The sequence below is a fragment of the Poecilia formosa genome, unplaced genomic scaffold (genome assembly GCF_000485575.1).
Source record: "Poecilia formosa unplaced genomic scaffold, Poecilia_formosa-5.1.2 Scaffold0, whole genome shotgun sequence".
Classification (NCBI taxonomy): Eukaryota; Metazoa; Chordata; class Actinopteri; order Cyprinodontiformes; family Poeciliidae; genus Poecilia; species Poecilia formosa.
In genome coordinates, this window is record NW_006799939.1 from 4,629,296 (window position 1) to 4,650,651 (window position 21,356).

General features: G+C 39.7%; 1 protein-coding gene across 7 annotated transcripts in view; it reads right to left on the reverse strand.

Moving 5' to 3' along the window:
- znf516 (zinc finger protein 516) overlaps positions 1 to 21,356 on the reverse strand; it is a 57,012-nt gene that overhangs the window by 26,718 nt on the left and 8,938 nt on the right. Inside the window, exon 1 of one of the 7 annotated variants that reach the window (XM_016676284.1) lies at positions 126 to 341. The exons of the other annotated variants lie outside the window; for them this stretch is intronic. The gene's annotated coding sequence lies outside the window, so the exon portion shown is untranslated. Of the gene's footprint in view, positions 1 to 125; positions 342 to 21,356 lie in introns of those variants that run through there. 7 annotated transcript variants of the gene reach the window in all.

Genomic DNA, 21,356 nt, shown 5'->3' on the forward strand with positions numbered 1-21,356 from the left:
CCTGCAGCCAGGCTTCGTCCTCCATCATGGCAATCATCTCAAAAGGAAGCTCTGGCACAAATCTCCTGCACCCCCGGGGTGTGGGGATTGGCTCTCATAACACACTGGCTCACTCACTCTGTCACCTTATCATTGGTAACGACTCCAGGTTGTTCTCGTGGGGGTCATCCTTTAGCCACGACGGGATCTTTCTTCCTCCCACACGCGTCAGCGCGGAGGATGAGGAACGCTATAAAAAAGATACGCAATTGTGGGTTGAGGGGGGGGGTAGCAGAGACTGAAAGCTCTGTTGGAACAGCAACACAAACGCACGCACACGTCTGAGGGAGCTGAAAAATCAAGATGTAAAACAGAGGGGGCTTTTAATTTTGTGCGTGCACGTCTTTTCAAAGTCCACGAACACACACTGCGGGCTGTTGACAGTGTTTCATACAGGCAGCATTGAAAGCTTGGTCAGCTGTACAGAGGTTCACACACAAACATGCATTGCTACATACATAGAGCACTTCACACACACACACACACACACACACACGCACGCACGCACACACACACACACACACACACACAAAAAATCCTCGCTCTACTCTCTACAGTTGCTCATAAAGTGGAGACATTCACAAAGACAGAGGGGATCTATGGAGTATGGAGCACACATACGCATACACACGCAACAACTCAGTGCATAGGCAGTGTATTCTCAGACCAATCAATAATCCATTATGAACAAACTGCTCTTCACCTCCCGCCCCGTTCAAAACCAGCAGACAAAGAGGTCTGCTGTACGCTCCGCAATGAAGAGAGAAAAGGAAAGCACAGCTGGAAAGATCTGCCAAAAACACACACAAATACACGCCTACAGGCTGTTGGCAAAACACACACATGCACACACACGCACACATGCACTGAAAACTTTATTAAGGCCAACAAATGTGTCATGCCATGGAAAAAAAGCAAAATACAAGGAAGGCAATCTGCAAATGTGGCTTTCAGAGAACCTCCTGCATCTTTGGTGTTGATTCCCAAACATCTGACAGATTCAGAGCTGTTTCTGTTTTGCAGTAGAGACGCATGAAGTCAAACTGCAGGGAAGCGAGAGAAAGCAAGACTGCAATATTAGAGATTCTTCCTGCCCACAGCACTGCCAGCACCAATGACTCTCCGAAGATATTTGGATGCTATGAGTTACAACAGCGTCATTTGGGGTAAATAAGCTATTTTTTGACATTCCGCAGGTAACAGGAAGGCTTAATGTAGTACATCAACATTTCATGGTTTTACCTTTTAGAGGTTTCAGCTTCTGTCTCTTGTGGCAGATGTTAGATTTAGAAATGACTGAGACTTTCTTTGAAATCTCAGAGTAAAGGTATCCAGACGGCAGCATGTGGCGACCCGTTGATAGAGACTATTAGCCCTCGACAAAGTTAACAGAATTGTGCAAAGGTAAGATATGATATGAAACATTGTACATTTAATATCTGTCATAAAAAGCTGCTGCATGTTAGTCTTCCATTTTTATTTTTATTTTTTTTGGTAAAAGAAGCGATAAAACCCAACAAAATCAGTTTTTTTGTGTTTTCCAGAACAGGAGACCAACAGCAACACACCGAGGAGTAATTAGCCTTGATCAGATCTGATGGCGATGGTCATATTCTTCTACTTTGTTTTATCACAGAAAAAGCTTCGTGTTAAGACTCAAACTTGACTCCTACACAGGTTCCAGTCTTGAACTCGATCGTTGACCACTTTGGATCCACTTTCAGCCGAGTTATACGATGGTTTTCCTCCTTTACGCCCCGCTGTGTCAGAGCAGGTCATTCTCAGAAGCAGGAAAAGCAGTGGGGGGGCTCTGTGGCATTGTTGGGGTCTCCATTTCCCATCCCTATTCCTGGTCTCATCTCTGCCTACCCCCACCCCTTAAACCGAGCCAGAACAATGGAGTGAGTCCACGCTGTCTGTCCCCCCCCAACCCGCACCCCTCACGCCCCCGCCCCGATAAATAGGCTGAGAGGGGATCCTGCTTGCCCTGTTCTGTTAGCGTGAGAAGGGAGAGAGTCCATCAAGTCTCTGTTTGTGTGTGTGTGCATGCGCGTGTGTGTGTGTGTGTGCGTGCGCGTGTGTGTGTGTGTGTGTGTGTGTGTGTGTCTGTGTGTGTAGAAGATGGCAGGTGTTTTAGTCAACCCTGTCCTGTTACATGCTGGTGGGTTTGCTGGATGGATTTAAAGTACTCGACTCAATACCATAAAAAGTGAGTAAATAAAGGACTTTAGACAAAACAAAAAGTCTGAAAAATGTTAAGCTGTAAAAAACACAAACTTTTAAAACTTTTTCTTTTCTTAAAGTATTTTTTCTATACCTCCAACATTTTAGTAATCGAGCCTGAGCGATACCTGCCGGGACAATTCTGCTTCGTTTTCAGCCGACAACCACTGCCTTTTCTCAGGGGGCAAACCATCTTCAGCTTTCTCTGGGATTCACAGTGTGTTTGCATATAAGTGTGTGTGATGTGTGTGTGTGTGTGTGTGTGTGTGTGTGTGTGTATTTCCCTCCCCCCTCCTTCTCAAACTCTGCCTGTTTTTCTCACACTGCTCGTTAACCCCTGGTTGCTCCTAACTAAAAGGACTCTGCGCCACAACAGCCACCCCACTCCTGAACCGCAGCACTTTGTCTTTTCTCAACTGCATAAAATTCAAAAGTCATTTTTAATTAGTTTGGAGTCCAAATGGCAACAAAACCCCACACCCTTAAATCTCACCAGCCAAAAAAAAACAAAAAAAACCAACAACAAAAAACCCCCAAAGTCCAAGAAATCTTAATCCTGAACTGCTGGGCTGGATGTTCTTAACCAACTGTGTCTTTTCTTTACTTTCTTTACAAAAAAAGACATTTCTTGGATATTCATACTCTAAGTGATGAAAAAAGTATTTACCCCACCACAGATTTCTTCTTTTTTTTTGTTGTCACACTTTAACGTGTCAGAGTGTTTGACGAATGTTAACAGAGATGGTTTTAGTATATGATTTTTGAAAGATGGTGTATTTTCGTAAAATCATTTTTCTTAGAAAACGACATTGTTCTAAATGTTGAAACTGTCACTATGTCCTAACAGTACGAGAAAGATAGTTTGTGAAAAAAATAAAATAAAATTGAGTTCCCCCTGCCACCTTCCTGTGGTCCTCCTCTCATCTGTAGGTAAGATATTCTTTTTCTCGAAGCTCATTTTAGTTTTATGGCAGATGTAATGGGACTTCAAAGGATTTCCACTTGTGCCAAGTCAACAGAATCTCTTCCCAGAAGTCTAAGGAGTCATTAAGATGCTTTTTCTGGTAAATGTCAGAAAGACCTGTGTGTTCGTTCTGGTTAGCAGTGCTTAAAACTGTTTAATTGAAGCCATTTCTGTCCATTCTTCTGAACCCTGGGCACTGAGTAGTTGCAGGCGTGGTTCCCAAACTCTGGAGTACAAAAGCCTCAGTAATGTTATTATAACCCTTTCCAGACTTATAAATGTTAATAAATTTATTTCTCATCTAATCTTGAATTTCTTTGCACTGGGGCATGAAGCGTCACTTCATGAGATCCTTCAGTCTACTTCGAGTTGTTAGCGATCTATCAAGGGATTTCTTGATTTTACAATTGAGGTGCTAACCAGGCCTGGTTATGGTTTGTGGAAGTGAAACTAAACAAAGCGATTATTACTTATTCACCCAGGACTGAATTCGTGTGGATATCTTTTTCCCTTTCATAATTGCTCAAAAACAATGTTTTTGTGTTTTCACAGCACTGTAATGGTTCTGTGTAAGGAAATGTTAACGTTTTCTTTTTCTTATTATTATCCTACATTAAAAGTGAAGGCAGTACAGACTGGAAGAAGAAGACGGAGCATGAGCAAGAGCGCAACAAGAGTCCGGTTAGTGGACAGGCCGATCCTCGTAATAGCTTCTGATTTAAGTCTAAATTGAAACACCTCCTTCTGTTTTCACATCACTCCCCGCTGTCCACTTTGGTTTCGGCTGAACTTCCTCCTCTTCTTCCTCGGTGCGCCTCCTCATCTGTCTGCTGCTCCAAACGGCCCCTGCAGCTAATCCTAAATCAGTCTTTCTGAAGTGTAATTAGACCAAAGACCTCAACTCTGGCCACTGGTTTGTCAAGCTGTCGCACTTTCTGATGAAAGTGCTTCATTTTGTTGCTTTCTGAGGCCGGATTGTGAAGTTGTGAAGAGATATTATACATGGTATAAAGTCCATGGATACTTTGTTATGTAACTGCAACTTAGTGGCTCATTCGTGTCATTTTGTTACACCTGATTCTCATTTTAAAAAAGAGACCAACCTAAATTATGCTGTATTAATGAGAATGAAACAAAATTTTAGCATCATTCTTTCTACTAGAAAAAGGATGGGAAGCCCCATTTTATGTTTTCAAATATATAAAATGAATAATTTTACATACATACCATAGATCTTAAGAAAGTATGTTTATACTTTCTCACAAATTTAAGTTTGAATTCCACAAATTATGTTTTATTTGTGCTTGTCTCAGCATAAAGTGGTCCTAAAGCCAGAAAAGCTTCAAAAATAACAAAACCTCAATTTAATAAAAGTTTTAAAAATCATAAGCTGCATTTTAAAGAGTCACTGTTCATTGTATCACTTAAAGTTTATATTCAAACAGTGAAAAGCATCTATTTCAGATTTTAGCGCATATATTTCAGCTGACTGATATGAAGTGCTGAAGCATTCGCATTAGCATTAGAGGCTAACGGCTAGCTTGTCATGTCTGCTTCTTTCTTGTCTGTCACCATTTCTTTTCTCTCACAAACAACTAAAAGGTAGTTTTGTCCGACAGCACAAGACATCTTGGTTAGCTAGCTCTGTTGACACATTTGGGCTACGTTAGAGCCACTTCCTTTTATACTCCAAAATAAGACGGCGTGTCCAAATTCGGGGGTTGAATCCTTTGAAGAACCCGGCCAGCCCGGTCGACAAGTAAAGACCAGAAGTGAACGACTGTAAAAATTGGACGGTCTAGCCCTCAGATTTATCCCGTCACCTAGCAACTGCAACAGTGCTAAACACAAGCTGGTAAAAACGGAGCTTTCATTACATATTTAATCCTTTTTAATTCATTTATTTCGTTATCTAATTTAATTACATCAAAACATGTATATTTGTGCACTTCTGTAGATCTCAATCATAGATACAGCATACTGCTAATCTTAAAAAACTCACCTTCATATTCTGCACTCGTGATTTATTGCACTTTTTCTACCAGACAAAGTCACATGTTGACACCAGCTGGATTCAACTATTAGCAAGACAGACTTCACCGTGCTCAAAACGTTGGTACCACTTTAACATCGCTAGCGCTCACACTCCTAGTAAGATACTGTCCTATCAATAAGTTTGCAACTGAAGGTTTCTGGTTCTGCTACCTACAAAAAACTAATTTGGGTTGAATTTTCAATTACATAAACAAGACAAGACTCAAGCGATATCTCAAATACTTCCTTCCAAAGGATGTTGACGTGAAGACACTTGAGTTCTCGAGAAAAGCCAAAAACATGTCTGCTAAGTCGTACATCACCGCCTGCATTGACAAAAAGGCTGAAGAGCTGCATTGATTCGCATCCAGCGTTTTTATCGCTGCACGGACTATAAAAATGATGAGTGAAAACACTCTTCGCCTGCCCCATTCACCGGGAAGCCGTGCCGCGCGTCTCGTTTTCAAACCTGCCTCCACCTGAGGAACACACATTACAGGAGCTGACAAGATCAGATAAGAGAACACAGATCTGCTTCGGAGTCTTTCTTGCCGCCTGCGCTTGTACAGGCGAAAAACACAGCCAGGCAGGATAATAGGGTTTCCAGTGAAATCTCCTAGTGACTCTGCTACAGAAAGAGTATGTGGGCAGTTGTTGAGAGAGGTTCACACACTGCTTTTTTTGTACGTACATACTTAGAAAATGTAAAATATAAATATATTTTTTTAAAGGGAAAAAAGAAAAAATGCTTACAGACAAAAAGTCCTGGTACACAGATCAAGTTATTTTCACTTTTTAACAAAAAAAAAACATAACCCATGTGTAAATTTAAGGCAGGATTGTGGGCTGGCCACTTCAGCCAACTAAACTATCCTCCAGTTTGAGCTACACGGTCCCTCACATACTTTATATGAAAAAGAAAATGCATTATTTTATCATGCGAAAAACTGAAGCATTTATGTTTTCATATGAAAGTAGAGCATACCACTGTTTCACTTCATCGGGGCCCGGTCACATGCAAACGCTTAGAGGCGTCTTTCCGCTACAGGAAGCTTTTCTAGAACTGGGCTAGTTTTATGGGTTCATTATCACACTCTTATATTTGCAATGCATTTAACAAGGTAAAAAAAATGTTTAAAATATTTACCAGCAACACACTTTCCTCAGAAAAAGGCACAGTATAGAGGTAGTGCTTTTTTATTTACCAGGAACTTGTGGATAGAGAATTGTGTAGGAAGAGTCCTAAGTAAGTCCAAGGGGTTGATTTTTTTTTTTCAACGTTTAAATTCAGTATCAAATTAAACTAAACAACAGCTCATGTATTCTATCAACTTTGATATTTTAAGATCTAATATAGTTAATGTCTGCTTGTATTCAAGTCTGGGAAAGACTTGAAACTTTGATCTTAAAATATCAAAGTTGATAGAATACATGAGCTGTTGTTTAGTTTAATTTGATACTGAATTTAAACGTTGAAAAAAAAATAAATCAACCCCTTGGACTTACTTAGGAGTCTTCCTACACAATTCTCTATCCACAAGTTAACAAACTTGTTTTCTATGATTTTGATGTGATTTCACAGTAGCTGTGTTTCCATTATAAATGTGCACAAAACTCTGTCAATATTTTGCTAACAAAATCGTGTTTTGCAATTGCAAAACACGATTTTGCAATTGCAGTGTTCCCATTAAGTACAAAAAAAACAAAACAAAATTCACACGTGAATAACTTGGTTCACATGATAAGTCATTACAAACCATGCCGCTTCATCATCATCCTCAAACTACTTCCTGTTGTCGTCTTCTTCATGGTTTATGCCAGCGGCAAGATCCGATCATTGAATGTGTGACTTTTGTGGGAAAAAATGTTTCTTGGCAGTTTTGCAAAATAAACCAATTTTGATTGGTTGATAAAAACCACCTCATCGTCTTGCCAAAACTTTTTATCGTAAGACAATTTTTTTTTTTTTTTTTTTCCAAAATTGCTGTGTTTAGCAAATATCAAATTTCACAATTATATGGTCAGTGGAAACGCGGCTATTGTACATAACTATTGTTGGGAGACTGAGACCAGTCAAAAAGCACAGTCTCAGTGAAGTCTCTTTAAAAAGTGGCTCCAGCTACACCTTTTCCACAGTTTGTGATGACTCTGTAACTTCTGAATTTGGAGTTAATGAGACGGAGTCATCAGTTACAGTTTAGTTTCGTAGAAAAATCATGGTTTTCAAGTCCATGATGTAAGCGTCTCTGTCACTCTCGGTGTCTGAGTAAGACCTTGGCTGACACAGCTGCAGTGGGGAAGGGGGAGGTGGGGGGGCTACCGCTCAGCTTCTGCTGCTGCAATGGCCCTGTTCCACAGTGGGGGTGATCACAAAAATAAAAAATAAAAAAAAGGCCAGAACAAATTAAAGTTCTGGGGGGAAACATTTCAGATCTCGTAGTCGAAAGGGGTCGTAAAATGCAGTTTAGAACTTTAAAGCATCTTCCTAGTAAAAACACAAAAGAAACAAAATAATAAACATTTTATAGTAACAGCGTTTTAATGCCAACTGCCCTTTTGCTTAACAGGCTAGTACAAGTTTAAAAAGTAGTGTTTCTAAAATAATTTGCACTGAATAATCACCCTTTTTTCTGTCTCCACTGCTGCTATAAAACCTCCTTTGTTACAACCAACCATCCACATCTTTGAACATCTGCGTTGCCAGACTATTCTTGCATTGCTTTGTGTGTGTGGAGTGCTGTAGACGGTAACTTCATCTATTCACTTAATGCCATGATAATGAGCACATGCCCAAACAAATACCACTTTTCCAACCATTTCTACCACACTAACACACAAATACATGCAAGATGGAAATACATATTGCTTAGTAATCATCATCATAATAATATTAATAATAATAATAATAATAATAATAATAATAACAACAACAATAATAACAGCCCTGTTTTACTTGTCTGACCTAATGTGTCCATATTTACCACAGTAAAGGACAACAAACTGCAGAAAGATGGCAGAAATGTATTTACATTTAACATTTTAAAGGAGAATTTTGACTATTTTTGCCCAATTTCTAACTCTAATTAGCTTACTTTAGATGCTGGGTGAGTAAGTCTAAAAGAGAATGGAAACGTTGACAGAGCTCCAAGTCTGCCCTCAAAATATATCTTTATGAATCGTAGCTAAAGGTCAATTCACCCCTTCACCACTTTGTACTTTTGAATCTTAGCAATAGGTTTCATCTCTTTATATTTTAATTAAATTCCCGTAAACAAGCTGCCATCTCCTGGGGTACTTCAACCATTATCCCATCACAGTTTATTTTTCTTTTCAGTTACGTATTTTTTATTTTTTATTTTTTGTCAATTATGGAGATAACCGTCATACAAATGTTAAAATCTAACTTTTACTTTAAATCAAATTCTCAGTGTATTTCTAAAAACTTTGTATTACACTCAAGTTTGGTTAACATTGGTTGTTATCATAACTAGGGATAGTTATTCCTAATGAAATATACAAGATTAGGATCCCTGATCAGTTACGTATGTTTAGATTTCCTCACAGAAAACTACAAGACAATAGAAAGCGTCTTTAAACCATTAGCTGTCAAGGCAATTATGAAACGTCCCTCTCACAGTACAAAGCAGATGACTCAACTTCTAACCAAAAAATATTGAGTAAGTAACAACCAAAGCCACACAAGTCCAAAATTGAAAAGAGGTCAAAAGGACAAAGATGACACACACAAGCTCAAAAAGAGAAGCTTTTAAAGAGCGTTTCATTTGAGAAGTCTGAGAAAAATAGTTAGGATTTTCTCTGTGGCAACAAATTTTATCTTCCTAAACTGCTTCAATTTGATCTTTCTTTTAACGTCTTATAGTTAAAAGACATCACACTCGATGTCTTTTAACTAAAGACTTCTCAAAACCTCTTCAACCACAGCAGACTAGTTTCTCTAGTATAATTCTAGTTAGTTCAAAGCTGCAAACTAGACATTTATTGCATAAAAAAAAAAAGTACAGCCAAATGTGATTTAAAAACATCATATTTCATTTGTATCTGGTGATTACATGTTTTTTTTATGTGTGTGTAAGATTTACTGAATATATCTTGGCAATAAAGAGCAACATTCCCTAAACACAAAAATGTAACATCTGACGTACTCATGAGCCTGGAAAGTCATCTTTACGTCATCAAAACATAGTTTTAGTCCTTACAGAAGAATTATTGAGGGAATTTGAGAGAGGAAGTGCAAAACGCCAAAGTTTATAAAAAGTAAAACTAATTTATAGCTGACCATTAGCAGACCCTAAAGAAATACTCAAGAAGTTACATGTAAGCTCCACATCTGCCCAGGAGTTTAGAGCCAATAAGCAGAAGAAGAAGAAAAACAGAAACTGCACAAAAAACTAGGGCTCCTAGAAAGAGGATAACAAGCATTGTTAGTACTCAAGAGTTTTTCAGGCAGTCACATGACTCATTATCTTGAACCTTGAGTGGGAGCTTATGCGTCTTGTTATGATGGACAGATGTGTAAGGAGACGGAGATCCCATCTGGGTCACATCTTATCAGGCCAACTTATCCACACCGATGAAATCATAGTGGCTTGTCAAACCCACCCAGTTAAAAGAAAAAAAACAACAACCATAAACCAATAAACGGAGCAAAGCAAGGCAGCATCAGAACGACGGGAACAGATGCACGTCAAGGACTGCAGAGAAGGCAGCGCGTATAATGAGAGGGAGGGCAGCAAGGCGAAGATAAGTGGTAAATAGAGATGTAAAGTCGGCAGGAGATGGATGGGGATAATAGGAGCGGACTGGGAGGGAGAACGAAACGGAGATGCTGCAGATGGAGGGAAGGAATGGAGGAAAATGTAGGTCGTGATCCACACGCCACAGAGCTAACTCACGTAGCAAGGCCCTGACTCCTGAGGTGTTTGGAAAATTGATCAGTAGCATTTAATAAGAAGGTACCAGTGCCAAAATGGCTATCAGCTGTGACTTAATGTTTTCTTTATTCTTATTAAATAAAAATACTTAAAGTAGAGATGTACTGGTGCTTTTTTTTGTTGATTTTGAATTGTTGAGAAGCTGGCTGAACCAATTTCAAGTATTCACTTTAAAAGTCGCCGACTTTTTGTGTGATGAGCACATTCAGCATAATTAAATTCATAGTTTGTGTTGAAAAAATTGGGAAGGAAAAGAATAAAAACAAGATCTGTGCTCACTTTAGCCTTTTTGCTATTTACCTAAAGTCTTGCTCTCTCTCGCTCTCTCACAGCCAGAATGAAGAAGACAAATCAGACAATATCTTTGTGCCTCTTTAATCAAAGCAGACCAACAGAGACCGTCTTTTGTTACAGGTTTGCTTTCAGTTGTTTTGTTGGGTTTTTTTAAAGTCCAACTGCAATGTAAAAAACAAATGAGTATGTTTGACATAGGTGTGTTTGTAAAAGGGTGGGTGTCTGGGTGCAGCAAATGACAGGTTGCCTCTTTCTCCTTCGTAAATGAATGTTTTAGTTAGGGAAGCTGAGAAACGTCCCGCTGAACTATTAGCTGTTACAAACTGAAAACGGATTTCTTATGACGGAGTGAAGAGATGCAACACTCGCAAAGTCAGGAAAGCTAAGAAGAATGATGCACTGAGTAGCTTGTGTTTACATCAGTTAAATGCACTTCAAGAATTATTTTGAGACTGATTCAAATAAATTCTGCAGGTCTGCTTTAGTTTGTTCTCTCAACTCCTGAAAGTCGGTTTAAAAAACCCCCCAAAACAACAGATTGCACCATCCTGTTGGTAAATAAGGAGCATTCCTCAACCTGTCTGTTTGCAATAAAGCTTATCAGCTTGGCCTGATGTGTAGCTGTGATCTTACAGGAGAGCAGCAACTGGATCCGCATATGGCAGGACCTTCACTGATGGCCTGGTAAACGGTAGCAGGCCGTAGCTAATCACCTAAATAAATGGGAAAATACCATGTTACAGTGAGGATTTTCCCATTGATTATTTTACAAAGATATGAAAAAATTATTTGATTATAATCTATGAAATGGATCAATGCGACATCTGTCACATACCAATAATAAACTGTGTGGCTGAATGAAAATTGCTTTAAAGTTAAAACTGCCAGGAGTGTGAATAATTTCAGGCTGAGCTGTGGAAAACGTGGAAGCAAGAAACTGTAAAAAAATAATTTTACTTAGAGATATATTTAGCCAATTATGCAAATTAGGCAACTTTTGGTTTTGTTTTGTTTTTTACTGAACCTGGAATACTGGAATGCATTCCCCTTTAGTTCAAACCTTAAAATATTTTCTACACTGAACACAGATTTTTTTGTGATTTATGAAACTGTTCTCCATTTGTGAAAAATAAAAACGTCTCTAAAACACTCGCCTTGTTCCCAGATCTCATACTATACATGTGTTACAGCCTCAATGCTAAATTACACTGTTGTTCAGCTGCTTAGACTACATCTGCTAAAGCTTCTAAAACCTGCAGTCTTGTTATTATTTAGACAAAAAGAATACTTTGTCTGATTTAACATTGATTCTTTACTTGCAGTCCCCGGCTTATTCTTGTTTCCTTTTTTGTCTTAGCTGTTCATATGAAAGTTTAATTCAGTTAAAACGTAATACTTCGGTCATTCTATGCATATCAGCCTTTTGTTTCAATGCCGTTGACAGAAAATACTTCCAAATCCTACAAGTATGAAGCTGCAGTATGAACAGCATGAAGCGGTCTGGCACACTTTCTGACATTTTGACCTCAACATAAAAACACTTTTCAGAGCAGGAGCACATCCACTACAATGGAATATTAGGATCATACTAAGAAAAAATAAAAAACATACAATGATGAGAGTAGTCGTGATTTCAAGAGAATACATTTGTAAAAATAATTTTTTGACAAAGTAATACTACTACGAGAATGAAGTCGAAATAATGCAAGAATAAAGTCGTAATAATATGAGAACATATTATAATTTTATCACAATACTTATGACAAGCACATTGTTCCAAATTTATTATGACTTTATTCAAGTTTATTTTTCTAATACTATGAATTTATTCTCAGAATTTTATGACTTCACTCTCATAATTATATTTATTTTTTTTATTTTCTAAGCGTGGCCCTAATACTCCGTCATACATCCACAGTGACACGTATATTTCAAAATCAATAAAATAAAATCTACTTTATTATCTCACATTTAAACCTATTTGTTTCTAAGAGTGTCAGTGGCAGCGGCTTGACCTCTGAATGTTGATGATTTGCTTTCCAAAATTAAATCCATTCCCCCCCCCCTTCATACTACCAGGGTCGTGAGGTGAAGGATTTCATACAAGCTTCCACGGGGCAAAGGTGGGCTACATCTTGAATGAATCTATCACAGGGTCAACTCAGACATACGCGAGATAAACCACAACGCATGGCCACGCTCATTTTTAGGATGTCGATTACCTTTTACTTTTCTTAAAACACAGTGTTTACGAGGCAGGTATGCTACCGGTCACCAGTTCAGTTGGCAGGTTGAGAGATCCATGTCCTGAGTCGTTGCTTCCATCCACTGCATTTCTACGCCCACTTAAGTCATTCCAGGGTCATGGGGCGAGGCTGTTACCCATTTGCAGCAGTAAATGAGTAAAAGCCTGGATACACCCTTGAAAGATCACCAGCCCATCACAGGGACATCATACAGACAGGAAAGACAAGCAGTTTAAGTACTCAACTCAAATCTAAGGGTGATTTGGAGTCTACGGTGGATCCAGCGTCTGATAGAGCTGCTCTTGTGGGTTGAAACCGGATCATGCCCAGAAAATCCACCCTGCATTTGAATCTAAGCAACATCTTAGTTCCAAAAATATAGCCAGAACAAATAAAACCAACTTCGTAATAAAAAAAAGAAAAAAAAGATGAACTAGTCAAAGGAAGCACCGCCATCTGTTTAGCAGTAATCTATTCCTTTCCTTTACCATCGGAGTGATTTGCGTTACCAAAACAAGCCACTATGACAAAGATCAAGCAGCCGCAACAGCTCGACTCTGCACTCCGCCTAATGTCGGCCTGTAGATTCAGAGCAGAAGGTGGAGGGCAACAGGGAAGGCAAATGTTGCATCAAGCAGCCATGCCTGCCCTGCTTTCCCTGGAGGGGTCAGGCAGCTCCGGCGGGAGTTGCCTTCATCAGCTACTGCTGGAAACCAAACAGGTCTGCTAGGCCAGAAATCAGCAGCAGAAGAAGACCGGGGAATTGCTGGCAGCCACTCCCGCGCCGTTCCCGACTTTGCACGGTTTTTAAACGACGTCGGGTGCCGAGCGAAGGCTGGATGTCGGGATAATGAAAGCGGCGATGAGTCGGTTCAAAAAGACAAAAATAAACACATGAAGTCAAAGACAATGTTGGTTCACTTGCATGAATTTGCATGACTCCTAAGATAAACAGCAATCAACAATCAAACAGCTGGGAGTTTGCATTGCAGCAACCACGGCTTTAGTGTGACAGAGAGATGGCTGTAATAACAAATATGACTACATGTAAAAACACCTTTGTTTAAAAAAAAAAAAACCGATCTGATGAAGTGTTGAAGTGGAACTTATGAGATGCAGTGTTTGCAAACTGCACTACATGAGGAAGAGATTGATTTTCTCCAGCGAGTCGAACATGGAACGCTACAGCAGACTGAGAAGTCAACACACTGTCCTGAAAGTGATATTGTTAAAATGCTGCTAGTTGATAGTTCTGCATATTTTGAGTTGGACTTCTGTTTAAAATAACAGCATTGGAAACCTTTTGTTGCTCTGGTTGGTACTCCACGAAAGATAAAAGAAAAATGAGAGGTTTTTTTTTTTCCTTTCTTTTAAAGAAAAGAAAATTGGCACAGGCTGCTCTGCTGCTCGCTGCTGGCAGAAACAGTTTTCACAAATCCTGATAGGTACGAGGATATCACACAGATCTATTTGGGACAACGGTGCCTGCCGCGCCTGCTGCCCAGGCACTTAAATCCAAGCTTCCCCAGTGAATCTCAGATTCAAAGTTGGCTGGCAAAAAAAAAAAAAAAAAGTGTTTTTACAGAGAGTCCCATCTGTATTATGTACAATGGACAAACAATAATGATGTACTGCAAAATTCCTTATTCTAGTCTCGGCTACCTCTCTGTTTGGGCTTAAGCATTAAGAGCCAGAACTGGGTCAAATTTCTCAACACGATTTTTCTTCATTCTCCTCTTTCTCGGTAAGATGGCCTTTTGGTGTCTTCCTTAAGACCACTAATTGGGTGATTCTGTTGAGTTGGTCAGGTATAATCTGATAGGATTAGCGGCTGCACTCTTTAAATAGAGTTGCACAGCCAGGGATTAGATAATCACAGGCGGTCGCACTTAAGAGTAACAGATTTTCATCTATATGATGTGGGAAGAAGACACAGAAGGTGTCGCTACGGTGGGACACGTACATATGCTACCGTGCTTATTATATGGAGAAGATAAACGTGGGATCATCACAGAATTGTTCAGGATGTAGCACCAATTTGATATCATACTTTTATTTATGGATGCGAATGGGTGTACTTCCTGTTAACGCAACATTTGCAACCACTTCTACTTTACAGAAGTGTCGTTTTCTCAAAGGCGACGCCTTGTGACGGCAGCAAGCACGAGCTACAGGTAGCAACACTCTCGGCTGATGACGCCTCAGCCTTTTTCACAAAACGGCTCCATCATAAACGCATAAAGACAATCGAACCTCTCCCGATTGCTTTTAGTAATTTAGAAATCAATAATCCAGCTGAAGATATTGGGCAAAACGAGCGAGTCATCATAAATCAAGCCTGCAACGTGGAACCAAAAGGAAGGTGGTTGATATAAAATCAAAAGACAAATGTTTAAAACAAATGTTTGTTATACTTTTAATCAGGTTTCACCTGAAGGAAGAACCTATGGCTGAGATCTCCGTTCTGTCAAAATGAACTGTAGAGCAAGAAATAAACCACACAAGTCCTGGCCAGCTCGTCGCGTGGACCCCCTGTAATCACTACATTACGCACAAAAATGCTGGTTTATTCTTGCACCTCACTGCCTCACTTGTAGAGTCATGGTTATAATAGTGGTGGGTTAACTTTAACCCATCTCATCACCTCAGTCAAAAAGATCGCCAAGTCAAACCTTATAGGGTTTTATGAAAGGCGTTTGGCATTAATATATTTATGTTTTTAGTCAAATAAAGTCATATTTTACTGACAGAGCATCTTTAAACTAAAAGCCAAAAGATGCACGAGCTGAACCCCAGTTTTTAAAGGACAAACAAGAAGAAAATGCTGTGCTGAAAGGACGTTAGTTACACCTCCTTCCTGCCATGTCCATCTTGAAGCAAGTCTTTTGAGCTGGAAAACTTGAAACCTGAGGAGGAGAACAATGCATATGCTAACCTCAACCCAGAAAAGACTCAACTAAGCCAGACTTCTGTCATATCTAAAGAAACTTGGTTGGCAGTGGGAATCACATTAGATGAAAAAGAAAGGCCAAATTAGACCAGTAAGCTGACACAGGCTGATCTCTACAAACGCTGTCTTTACAAGTAACATGTTTATTTTATGATCTTCTTGCAGTGGTAAGAAAATAATATATTTTTGCTGTAGTTGACTTTGTTCCATGATGCAGATCCATCTGCAGTCTAACAAATTAAAGTGAAAAATCTTAAGAATGCCATAAAATCAAACATTCCTAACAATTCACGCCTGTCTTGGCTGATGGTAAAACACTGTACAGTCTTCTCCCAAATATTCACTTAGAAGGGCATGATAGCAAAATTAGTATTGCCTGACCTTAAATGAATCTATAGATTCAACTTCAGCATTTCCCTAAATACCGGAAGCTAAATTCATTAGTTTAGTTCGCTTCGTCTTCTTAGGACTGGAGGTGTGAGAGGTAGACACGAGTGGGACTCGCCCTTCTCCCCTCAACTATCTGGATGCAATGTAGGAAGAAGGCACTGAGGACATGAGAATAGCTGAAGGGAGGGTTAGTTGAAGGGGTTAGAGGGGGGTGGGAGGGGATCCTCGCAAAACATCAAGAGTGTTGCTGCTGAGAGCAGAGGTGGATGTTGGGGCAGTTAGATTGAGTTTATTGTGATGGAGGGAAGATGATGGGGGCCGGGGGGACTTCAGATCCTCCGGTCTTTGGTCTCCTTCCTCCCTAGCTGACTACAAGCCCCCCGAGCAACAGACGGACAGAGAGGGGCAGGTGGGAACTGAGGTGAGCAGCAGACTGCAGCCCAGGAAACACAATCAGGAGGCATTGTCCCAGATGAAGTACAACAAATCAAGTGTTTCTACTGTTCACCAGGCTAACCCAACTGGGTTTAGCTAAACAATACTAGACAATGGTTTATCTCACTCCAAACACACTGCATCTTGTTTTCCTGCCTTCATTACCCACGGTGGCACAACCTAACAAGTCTAATACAGAAGATTCCTTGACTCTGTGGTCTAAAAATGAAACAGTCTATAAAATTCCTAAGATTTCTTGTGTTTCTTACTTCAAACTGATGCATTTGGCTAAAGATGCAAAGTTTGAGCATGATTTTACACCCCCTATGCACACAATCACTTTATGCTAAGAATTATGAAATATGAGGACATATTGCATAAGTTTGAGAGCGAAAACAATTACATGAATCTGTTGTTACCACAACTACTACATGTATGTATTACTCGCAATCTTGACAGCAGTTTTTCTGTTTTGTCTGTGAACTACAATCAGGGATCAGACAGGCGTAAGAAAGGGATCCCTGAACACAAAGAAGAAAGTCCTTTCTTGTACTTTCACAGAAAGTATCCCCAGGAACGCTGTACACGATGGACACTGACTGCAACCTGCGCTTGCATTCCCAGATTCCTCCTGCTTGCTGCTGAACTGTGTCTCTGATACATGTGTTTATTTTGGGTGAGCGCTGTAGCCCCTGGGCGAACATCCTCCTCCTCCTTCTCCTCCTCACCTCTGTACTCAGTGACCCCGCAGCCTGCTTGACCCCACAAGAGTGCCTCCAGTTGCTACTTCCCCCAAGACCTGGTTCTCTGCACCTCGACTGGAGGTGCAGAGAAATGTCAGATAAAAACTCAAAAATTATTGAGGGGTTTTTTTTCTGCCGGTGGTAAAAACACATGGTCACTTGGTTCTTTTAAAGAAGGATAACTTTTGGGTAAAGAAAGGAAAACCCCAAAATACCCCAAGTTTCCCTAGAAATGAATCTACCCTTCCAGATGGATGTTTTTTTGTTTTTCCCCCAAGTAAAAAGAAAATATATATATACATCAGTTTTGCTCTTATAGCACAATCATGTAGTTTGCCACAAAACTATTTTTTTGAGAAATGCCCCTTTATATTGTCTTGAAATGGGTTGCTGGGAATCCAAGAAAACGCTTTTCCAACCAGAAAATGCATCACTCATATGCTCTACCTGGCAGCAATAACCACAACACTCTTTGGTGTGGAAGTTGTTACCAAGAGAAATAGACAGCATAACAGTATTTATGTTTAATATTGTCCCAACAGACCGCCAGACTTTGATGGCTCCTTGGTTGATTTGTATTTTTGCAGTTTTGCTCCTTTCATACCCACGATTTGGTAAAGGAAAAAAGAAAAAGACCTGAAGCTTTATTATTAGAATCTTTATCTTTAGCACTCTCTCTCTCTCTGTCACAATACTTGCAGGATTTAAACATGTGGCCACCATTTGGGAATCTCAAGCAAAGTTGGACTCTACATCCTCTTGGAAACACACCCAGAGAGATTGATGTTTACAGTTAACAATGCTAATCATGCTAATCCCAAATATTTGAGGCTGAAAACATCCTAAAATGTAAATTTGATCTTATCTGTGTTTTGTGTTATAAAAACCGCGTTTTGCATCGACTGCACACTCACACCAAGGGACTGTATCTATGGCTTTAAAAAAATGAACGCTGTTACGTAAAATTCTTAAAGATGGTTTTAATCAGAAGGTGAAAGCTTCACATAAGCTTTACAAAGGAACAAAACAGAATGAAATTGTTTCACAGTCTTGTAGCGATGTACGCCAAATTCTTGTACTAAATAATGTAGTTTTGTGCTATATTCCTAAATGAAGATAAAAAGAAACACTGCTATTTATCTTTTATATGCGCCATATTTTTTTTTTTGGCAGGATACGCTCCAAATTTCTATCTATATGTATCTCCATGTCCCCCATCCATGCACACACAACTCACTAAAACACACAGTGGCAAGGTTAGGCTGACATCAGCGGCTAACGATCAGTTCCTGAATGATTAGCTGCAGTAGCCTGGAGACATTTCCAGCTTGTTTCCCTAAGTTAGTCAGACATGCAACATCACTGGCCTTCAGTCAGAACCAACCCCCCCCCCACTACCCCCGATTCTCTTTGATTCGGCACAATTAAGAGAGTAAGCAGTAATGAATGAGAAGCTTAAGTATATATAGCGAATTTGGAGCAGTTGGGATGAATGAGGTGAAATAGGGAAGGAGAGAAGTTTGTTGTGTTTCAAGTTGTTTTTTATAGTAAAATGGAGTCAGATCAATAGGTCTTTGCGGGAGATCAGGCTGCACTGTTTGTGTCTTTATGGTTGAACGTGTCCGTTTGAGGGGGGAGGTTATATGGCAGGAAGGTATTTGCATCAAAGTGAAACCAAAGTTGGAATGACGGATTCCTTTCAAAGTGTAATCCTGGACTTCCTCTTTTTTTTTATTTCACCCTTTCACCTCCCACTCCCCCCCCCATTTTTCATTTTAAGTTATTAATATCAACTTCAGTTACACTTCTGCTCTGTCAGGTCTCCAGAATCGCTTATCAAAACTGCAAATACACAAGATGTCCTGCAGTTTCCTTCTAAAAATATTATGTTTTGTTTTTTTTCCCTTTTCTGAGAATCTGAAAAAAAAAACATGTGTGGGCCTTCAGAGGGTGTTAATAAACTGGAACAGAATGCTAAAAAGGAGCCTCTCTGCTTAGGAAACAGATCACCCAACCCCCACTCACCCTTAATGCCCTCTGGGCTGCTGTGAGTTTGGATTAAGTTTGGGTGCCATGTTCCCCTCCCTGCCGAGCCTTGCGAGGGCGCACACAGACACCTACATGCTAAAGTTTGTGCGTGATCTTGGCCCGTCGCACCTAAACAAGGCCGTCAACAAAGCCATCTTGTCTCGACAGAAGAGGAAGAAAGAGCCCAGAGATAAGAAAAGTAGTGAGGTTTTTTTTCCACACTATTAGGCAATAAGAAGACGTGATGTTTTGTTTGTATACAGCAAAGTATTGTGTCTGTATGAGTGTGATGAACTTCATCACGCTGTAATACAGAGAAAAGCGTTGATGGATGATGTATGTTAAGTGATTTGAAAAGATAAAGGATTATTAAAAAGTGTTCATAATCCAAAGCTAACAAAGTTTTATCTTTAGTTTCTATTTTACTGCCAACTATTTAAGGCACGAGTGAGTGAGTGTGTGTGTGGCGGGTGCCAGCTGTACGTGTGCAAAGCAGCGGATCAATAATGGTAGTCCAACACGGTGACATCTGGGCTGGACAAAGAGCGCAGTTCCTTCCCCTTCCTTCCCTTCCTCCCTCTCTCTCTTTCTCTCTCTCTCTCCCCCTCTCTCTCTTTCTCTCTCTCAATCTCTCTCTCCTTCCCTCAATCCCCGATCACAGCCACGTGTTTCTCCAGGGCTATTTCTCCCAGCTAATCTTATTTCTCCCCTTTAATCCCGCGGCAATCACAGCAACAATGCCAAGCGAGGGTTCACAGAAACAGGCCTAAATCTATTAACCGTGATCACCGCGTGTCATACTCCAAACCTGACGAGCGCCCCGCTAATGAATCCAGTCCTTTCAGCATTCGGTTTCATCGGCTCATCAATAAAACGGAAAATCAACACGAGGGACAAAGATGGAAACGGCGGCAAACATGACTGACCCAAGGTGAAACTCTGTTCAATTGATTGAATTTCTGACCGCACGAAAAAAAATATATATATATATATTTTTTTTTAACTCATTTGCTTGGTTAATGCTGCGGAGACTAAAGGTTGCATATTTTTCTGAGTGGGAAGTGATATTTTAGTTTCCAAGCAATGACTGACTGTTTTGTTGTAATGGTAATTTTTTTTCCACAGATAAATTACTTATTAGTTTGTATTATGAAAGCATAAGAAAAAATGACAATGACTTATTTAAGCCAGCTGACTCACAGTGCACAGCAACAGGTGGGAGAAGGGCCAAGGTGGCTCTATGTTTTCCTCCATACAGCTCTAGACACTGACATTTGTGGTGGTAAACCGTAGGAATTTGTGAAAACTTTCTATGCTGGAATGTTGCTAACTGGTTCAGATCTATGAAACAGTTTTAAAGGTATTAGGTTTGGCTCAATCTTCTAAAAGATTTAAAACAACCTGCTGCATATCTTATTCGTCTGACAACCTTCTTGAAGTAAATTTGTTGTGATAAACAATAGGGGCAGGTATTTATCATATCGCTTATCATTTATCACGATAAATTTCTTATCTTGACAAGATTTTTGATTTATTGCCATCATGTCATTTAAAGAAAAAGCTCAACTGTATGTATTGTCAGAATAGTTATTTTCACAATTTCCTCTGCCATTTCACCAATGGGAGCATTCGTAAGTGCCAATAAATTTGAAGTTATGATTAAATGCAGTCGCTGTGTAAAGTTTAGTGACACAAATCTCACTTCTACATGTGATTGTGGTTGCTGTGCCATTCAGTCAAAGCAATAAAGTTTCCTAAAAAAAGAAGTAATAAATAGTTCTTATTGTCTCTTGTATCATATATCGCAGTAGCACCACAAAATATCGCGATAAAACTTCAAGTCCATATGGCCCATCCCTAATACACAGAATTGAACTAAAAAGAAATTTATTTTAAAAACCATTAATACTTCCGTAGCGATCCAAATAATGGGTTTTCTTTCCTTCTTGTAGCCTTATTATTAGACATGAATTACTTTAAAACCAGAGACATTGGTTTCTTGGTTTGGTTGAAAACCTAACCCAGCATGCTTTGACAAACCTCTGACCCAGCCCAATC